The sequence below is a fragment of the Otolemur garnettii genome, unplaced genomic scaffold, assembly GCF_000181295.1.
Source record: "Otolemur garnettii isolate 467f Iridium unplaced genomic scaffold, OtoGar3 scaffold00379, whole genome shotgun sequence".
Taxonomy (NCBI): Eukaryota; Metazoa; Chordata; class Mammalia; order Primates; family Galagidae; genus Otolemur; species Otolemur garnettii.
The window spans coordinates 74,008-80,819 of NW_003852774.1; the positions used below are offsets into that span (position 1 = coordinate 74,008).

The 6,812-nt window shown below is 41.0% G+C and overlaps 1 pseudogene; it reads left to right on the forward strand.

The window, feature by feature from the left end:
* The window catches only part of LOC100960667, a 38,763-nt pseudogene extending 35,892 nt beyond the window's left edge, over positions 1-2,871 (forward strand).
* Positions 2,872-6,812: the final 3,941 nt, after the last annotated feature.

A 6,812-nucleotide genomic window follows, 5' to 3' on the forward strand; every position in this document is an offset into this window, starting at 1 on the left:
CAGGTGTGAGCCACTGTACCTGGCATCACCTATAAATTTTTGATATGGTCGATTTTATGTGAAGAATATTTAACTGCCTGAACTTCAGTCTTACTTTCCCTCTCATTAATGATAGTAGCCTGATACTTGGGTTTGTTTATTCTAATCTTACCAGTTTTTTGATTTTTAGATTAATAGATAATTAGTCATATTTATACTGTGCTCATCACCATTCTAGAATAACTAAAATGTTATATTAACATTTTACAGAGTAGAAGAAATGTTATTTGTAGACTTTCTGCTACTTTTGTTGAGATTTAACTTTTATGTTATATTTAAAGAAGAAAACTGCCTTTACTTTCATGATGATTCTTAAGCCCTTGGACTTTGTCACTCAGCCAGCTTCTTATTTGAGGACACGGATATAGAAAAGGTGGTTCTGGGGCAGTTCCCTGAAGAACCTTTAAGTCAAGAGTCATCTGTAGGAGCTGGTGTGAATTGTTCATCAAGTGGTGGAGTTCCATTTTTCCAGGTGCTTAATTAAATCTTATCATTTAACCCTTCCACATCTGACCTAAATCATTCACATACTATTCAATAGAACAGCAGTATTCTTGGTGTGTAGAATAAAACTTTAGTTATTCCTTTGGGATGGCTTGTTGACTTTTCCAATTTAAATTATACAAAGCTGATACTGATAAGGGGTTTTCTATAGAATAAACAGAGACAAAATTTGACTTAATCAATATCCTCAGCTACTTGTCTTTAGCTGTTATAATTATCCCCATTCTGCTGCCTGTGTACTCAGAATGGATGCTGAAAGCAGTCATTTCTCTCTTCCCTCTACCTTTGCTTGGCATGGAAGTCCTGTAACCTATCTCTGCTCCGAAGGCTTAGAGGTTTAAAAGATTATATTAGTTAATTTTCCTCCTTCAGGCTCTTCTCTTGTTAACTGTTCTCCCACACTTCTTGAGATCCTTGGCTTCTATACTCCTTAGATGTAACAAAAATATCTCCAGACATTGCCAAATGTTCCTTGGGAGGCAAAATCACTCCCTGATAAGAACTACTACCCTATTATAAAGTCTGTAATTATGTCTTAGGAAAAAATGCAAAAAATTAATCTTTCTTTCACCCTACTTCTCCCATGAGTGGTATAATAAAGAATGCATCTGGCTGAGCATGGTGGCTCATATCTGTAAACCCAGTACCTTGAAAGGCTTAGATAGGAGGGTCACTTGCTGCCAAGAGTTTGAGACCAGCCCAGGCAACATACTGAGACCTCATCTCTATAAAAAAATAAGCTGGTATGGTGGCATGTGCCTGATGTCCCAGCAACGTAGGAGGCTAGGTATGGGGATTACTTGAATCCAGGAGTTTGAGGTTGCAGTGAGCTGCGACCATATGATTGCCCTCCCTCCCTGGGTGACAAAGTGAGACCTGGTCACCAACAAAAGAAAAAAGGAGATCGTCCACCTCTACTTGCTAAACAAATTGTTTTTCTGAAGTTAGGGTACAACTAATGTGTATTAGATGTTTACTTTATATTGACTTAATTTCTGTCTTTGTATCCACAGCATAAAGAAATCACATGGAAAAGACAAAGAAAACAAAGGCATTAACCCAGTGGAGTCCTAAAGTGGAAGAAACGACAGGGCACTCTGTCACAAACAGCAGATTACCTACCTCTATGAGCCCAGATAAATCTTTAGTTAACTTGAAGGTCAGCAATTTATTTATTTATGTATTTATTTTAATATTTAAGCTTCCAATTTTAATAGTAAATCCAGATCAGATTTTCTTGATGTCACTACTGTAGAAAGGCATTTATTGTTGTGATTGATTATAAATTGGTTTCATAATAGTATTGGATACACTGGATTTTTTTTCTTTTTCCATTCCTGAGATACTTTCACAACTATAGACCAGAATGAAGAATGGAAGGAGAAGGTGATGGGAGGGGAGGGAATGGCTTGATAGAGGGAGGGTAAATGGTGGGACCACACCCACGGAGCATACTGCAAGGGTACAAATCAAATCCGAGTATAGAACACAAATGTCTTAACACATTGATTAAGTAAATGAGGTGAAAGCTATGTTAGTCAGTTGGATGTAAGTACTCCAATTTGTACAAAAAATCAACACACTGAATGCCACAAAGGCATAAATGTATTCATGATCTATGTATATATGACTTGATAAAAAAAAAGGCATTTATTTCTCACCTAATTCTAAGAAATACTGTGCAAACAGCCCTTAACATATTCTTTTGGCCCAGAGATAAGCCAGGTATATCAGAGTATAGCTGTTCCAGGTCAGAAGCACTCCATATGATCTGTTTTTTCTTTCTTCCTGAAATGTTAAAACCAGATATTAAAAAAAAGAAAAGCCAGGCATGGTGGCTCAGGATTATGATCCTAGTAATGCCAGTGACTCTGGAGGCTGAGATGAGAGGATCACAGTGACTGTAGAGCCTGATATGAGAGGATCACTTGAGCCCAGGAGTTCAATATTAGCCTGAACAATACAGTGAGACCCATCTCTGTAGTCCCAGCTACTGGGGAGGCTGAGGTGGGAGGATTGCTTGTACAGACTCAGTGACAGAGTGAAACTCTTTTTTTATTAAAGGATGCTAAAACTTCTTAGTGTTTTAATCTCTTACAAACGCTGTCCTTATCCATTCTCCATTTTCTTCTCTCAGTAAAGTTAATTTCCTTTTGAAGAGGAATTTACTGAAGGTCAGCAAGTAGTCAGCTCCAGACTGTGCCCTCCTAACCCACATTCTTGATCACTGTTGTCACACCCTCTGTGGGAATCACTGGATAACTGGCAGAACTGAAAATTTTCCTTGGAAAATCTCACCTACAGAGCCACCCCAAGGACACATGCTGAGGTCCTCACTGAGCGTCCTGGTCCAGCTCCACCCATTCAACTGACAGCAACTGCACCTGTCCATGCTGCAGGGACAGTGGGCAATGCCATGTTCATGCCTTTGTGAAATCTGTGACTAACTCGAATCCAAATCTTCCCTCTTTTCTCCTCTTCCCTGAAAAACTTTTGAACTTCTACTGTTAGTAAAGATGAAGTAATTGTCCCCTAATTATACGCAACTATAATACTGGACTACTTATGAAATAAATGTTTTCAGATGTTTCACAGAATGGAGTGCAGAATGATAACCCAGTGGTCAGGGAACCCACGTTCGTGGGGAACCTGGTGCTAAACCATTTGTAGACCACCTGCTTCTGGGTCAGGGTTTGGTAGGTAGCAGAGTAGCTCCCTCCCTGCGATTTACTCATAGCCCTGGACACAAGGTTTTGTCCCAGCCTTCGCGGGTGCACGTCCAGCTCGGAGAGTGCCCTCAGTCGGATCTGTCCAACCGACCTACCGACTGACCGTAGGGCGTTCTCCCCTCTACCGCCTTGGGCAGCGGGAGGCGCGGGTCGGGGGCGGCAATGGCTACGGAGCTCGAAGAAGCTGAGGCGGGCAGGTGACGCTAAGCGGCGCCTCCCCATTCCCTCTCCTCCCCGCCCGCCGGACCGGGGCCTCCGGGGAGCCGCGGTGTCTTCCGAATAGCCAGGTCTGCGGCCCCTCGCCCCGGGGGTGGTGCAGTCGCAGACGCAGCTGGGTCGACCGGCCATCCTGGTGTCCATCTGTCAGAAATTTATTTTTAAGGACAATTGCAAATAAAGTTGGAAACCTCAGAACTTGAGCCTGTGTATAGACTTTAAAAGGGCAGATTATATCAAGACAATATACTGCAAATTTAATTAAATTTAATATCTACCCATTTTTCTGTCAACACAAAGTTCATTTGTATTGTGTATTAAGTTGGGTTTTAGAATTTGGACTTGGCACTTAATAAATATATTTGTAGTTTTGCACATAAAGTGGCTCTTTTATTTTATTTAATTTTAATTTTTTTGAGACCGAGTCTTACCCTGTCGCCTTCAGTAGAGTGCTGTAGCGTCACAGCTCACAGCAACCTCCAACTCCTGGGCTTAGGCAATTCTCTTGCCTCAGCCTCCTAAGTAGCTGGGACTACAGGTGCGCCACAACGCCTGGCTATTATTTTGTTGCAGTTTGGCTGGGCCCAGTTCGAACCCGCCACCCTTGGTATATGGGGCAGGCGCCCTACCCACTGAGCCACAGGCTCCATCCTAAAGTAGCTCTTTTATAAAAAATGAAAACTTTTTGTGTGTATTATTAAATAGGGAGGCCAGGCATGGTAGCTCACATCTGTAATCTTAGGACTCTGGGAAGCTGAGGTGGGAGAATCCCTTGATCTCAGGGGTTTGAGATCTGAGCAAGATCCCTGTCTCTACTAAAAATAGAAAAATTAGCTGGGTATTGTGGCAGACATCTAGTCCCAGGTATTGGAGGCAGGATTGCTTGAACCCCAGGAGTTTGAGGTTGCTCTGAGTTAGGCTGAGGCCCTGGCATTCTAGCCTGAGCAACAGAGCAAGATTCTGTCTCAAACTAAACCAAATCTGTATTTGCAAATGACTAATAACATAAAAACATATAAAGCAAAAATTGACAGGACTAAAGAGAGAAAAGGCTAGAACAGACTAAGAAAAGTTTGGTGCTTCTTAGTTTTCCTAAAGGTATTTTTCCTGAAGTTCCTTTCTTCTCTCAATTAAACCATTAAAATTGAATATAGTTTGGTAGATGCCCGTTATCTGTTACACAAAGTTTAATGGGTGGGAGCTCAGCTTTCTCGTAACATAAACTTCTGGCTAACAATACATAGGGAAGAGGAGACATCCTTTTTAAGTAATAATGATTAAAGTGAGGTATACAGTTACATTCCCTAAGTGGTGAAGTCATATAACTTTCAATATTGGGCAGAGTTTTCCATGACATAAATGGAAATAAAAGTCTACTTATAAAACCACCTAAAACTGCATTATTTGTAAAACCTTTATCTCAACATTCGAATGTTTCATCACTGGTAAGTTTACCTTCAGTATTTCTAATTTTATTTGTGACTTCCTCTTTGACCCATTGGTTATTCAGAGGTGTGTTGTTTAATTTCCAAATATTTGGGGATTTTCCAAACATCTGTTATTGATTTCTAGTTTAATTATATTGTGGCCAGATAATGTACTTGTATGATTTCAATTCTTTAAAATTTGTGGAACTTTCTTTAAAATTAAGAAACATTAATCTCATTAATGTTTAATCCCTTAATTAAGACCCATTAACATGTGGGTCATTAAATGACCCAGAATATAGACCATATGGTATGAATGTTTTGTGTACTTGAGAAAGAATGTGTCTCTCATTGCTAGTATATTGTTCTATAAACAACCATTAGGTCAAGTTGGTTGAGAGGGTTGTCAAGTATTCTGTATCCTTATTGATTTTCTATCTAGTTCTATTATTTAAAATGTTAGAAACAAATGTGGATTTGTTTATTTCTCTTTTCAGTCCCTTGAGTTTCTAGCCCCTCTGTTGTTAGGTACATCCATATTTACAATTGTCATATTTAGTGAATCAATCCTTTTTTAAATTTATTTTTAATTTTTAAAATTTATTATTGTTTTTTTTTTAGTGAATCGATCTTTATCATTATGGAATGTTCGTCCTTTTTATCCTTGGTGATATTCCTGATCCTAAAAGTCAGCTTTGATATCGACATAGAGATACTAGCTTTCTTTTCTTTTTTTGAGAGCTGGATCTTTCTATGTTGCCTAGGCTAGAGCGCAGTGGCTGTTCACAGGTACAGTCATAGGGCACTGCAACCTTCAGTGATATTCCTGCCTCAGCCTCCCCAGTAACTAAGACAACAAGAATGCCTCTGCCCACAGCTCCTGCTTTCTTTTGATCAGTATTGAAGGGCTTTCTCAGTAATTTTTGTCTCTAGTAGCCAAACTCTGCTTGTTTCTTTAGTAGTTTTTTTGCAGGGTAGAGTTTCTAGACTCTCCCCCAAGGAGTAGAAGTTTTTAGTTTTAAACTTTATCACAATCATGATGGTCTTCACCTGTTTGCTGGGAGCCCCAAATTTTGCTGCCGTTCCCCCTAGGGCTTTTGTGTGCAAGAAAAAAGAGCTCTGGGCAGAGCTTCAAACCTTTCCTGTAGTGGTGGCAGCTTTCCTTCTCCCAGTCTGCACCACTGATGGAAGTTTATTCTCCCACCCTGCCTCTAATCTTCCCTGGGCACCTGGTAAAGTCTGTGGAGAAAAGCCTGCTAGCGGGTGCAATCTCCAATTGCATCTGCCGCTCCTAGGGAATCTACACTTTCATGCTATAACAGTTCACACGGACCCTTTGGCAACTGCTTTAAAATCTCAGTGGAATTCTTATCTGCTTGCATGGTAAGCTCTCTTCTCCCAAGATCTGACATGTCAGCCACTGATCAGCCTGTTCCTCTGTGGAAGGGCTTATCTTTCCGTAGCGTACATGGCTGTTCTGAGGCTTTTGCTCTTGATGGGTCCAAGAAAAGTTATCTCTTGTTTTTTCTTATCAGCTTTCTACATTCCAGGTGTTAGAAAACTGCTTCAGAAGGCCCCTCCCCCAAAGCCTCTTTCTGCCCCTAAAGTTACAACTCCTCCCCAGCACAGGGAATGACCTGCTAACCTCATCACCCTGTTCCAATTTCCTGCTGCCCGCCCCTAATGGCTCTTTCCGCTGAAGGAATAACTCCTTATTGGTTATCCCACCAGCCCGTCACCATTGAAAACTCCCCTATATAAGAATATGGTTCCCCGCCCCCCATCTCTCGCGCCTCCTTCTGCTTTCCTTCTTTCTTCCCCCACTTCCCGTCTTTCCCTTGGCTCTCCTCTACTCTCTCCTCTTCCCCACTCTCTCTTGATCTCTCTCCCCTCTTTT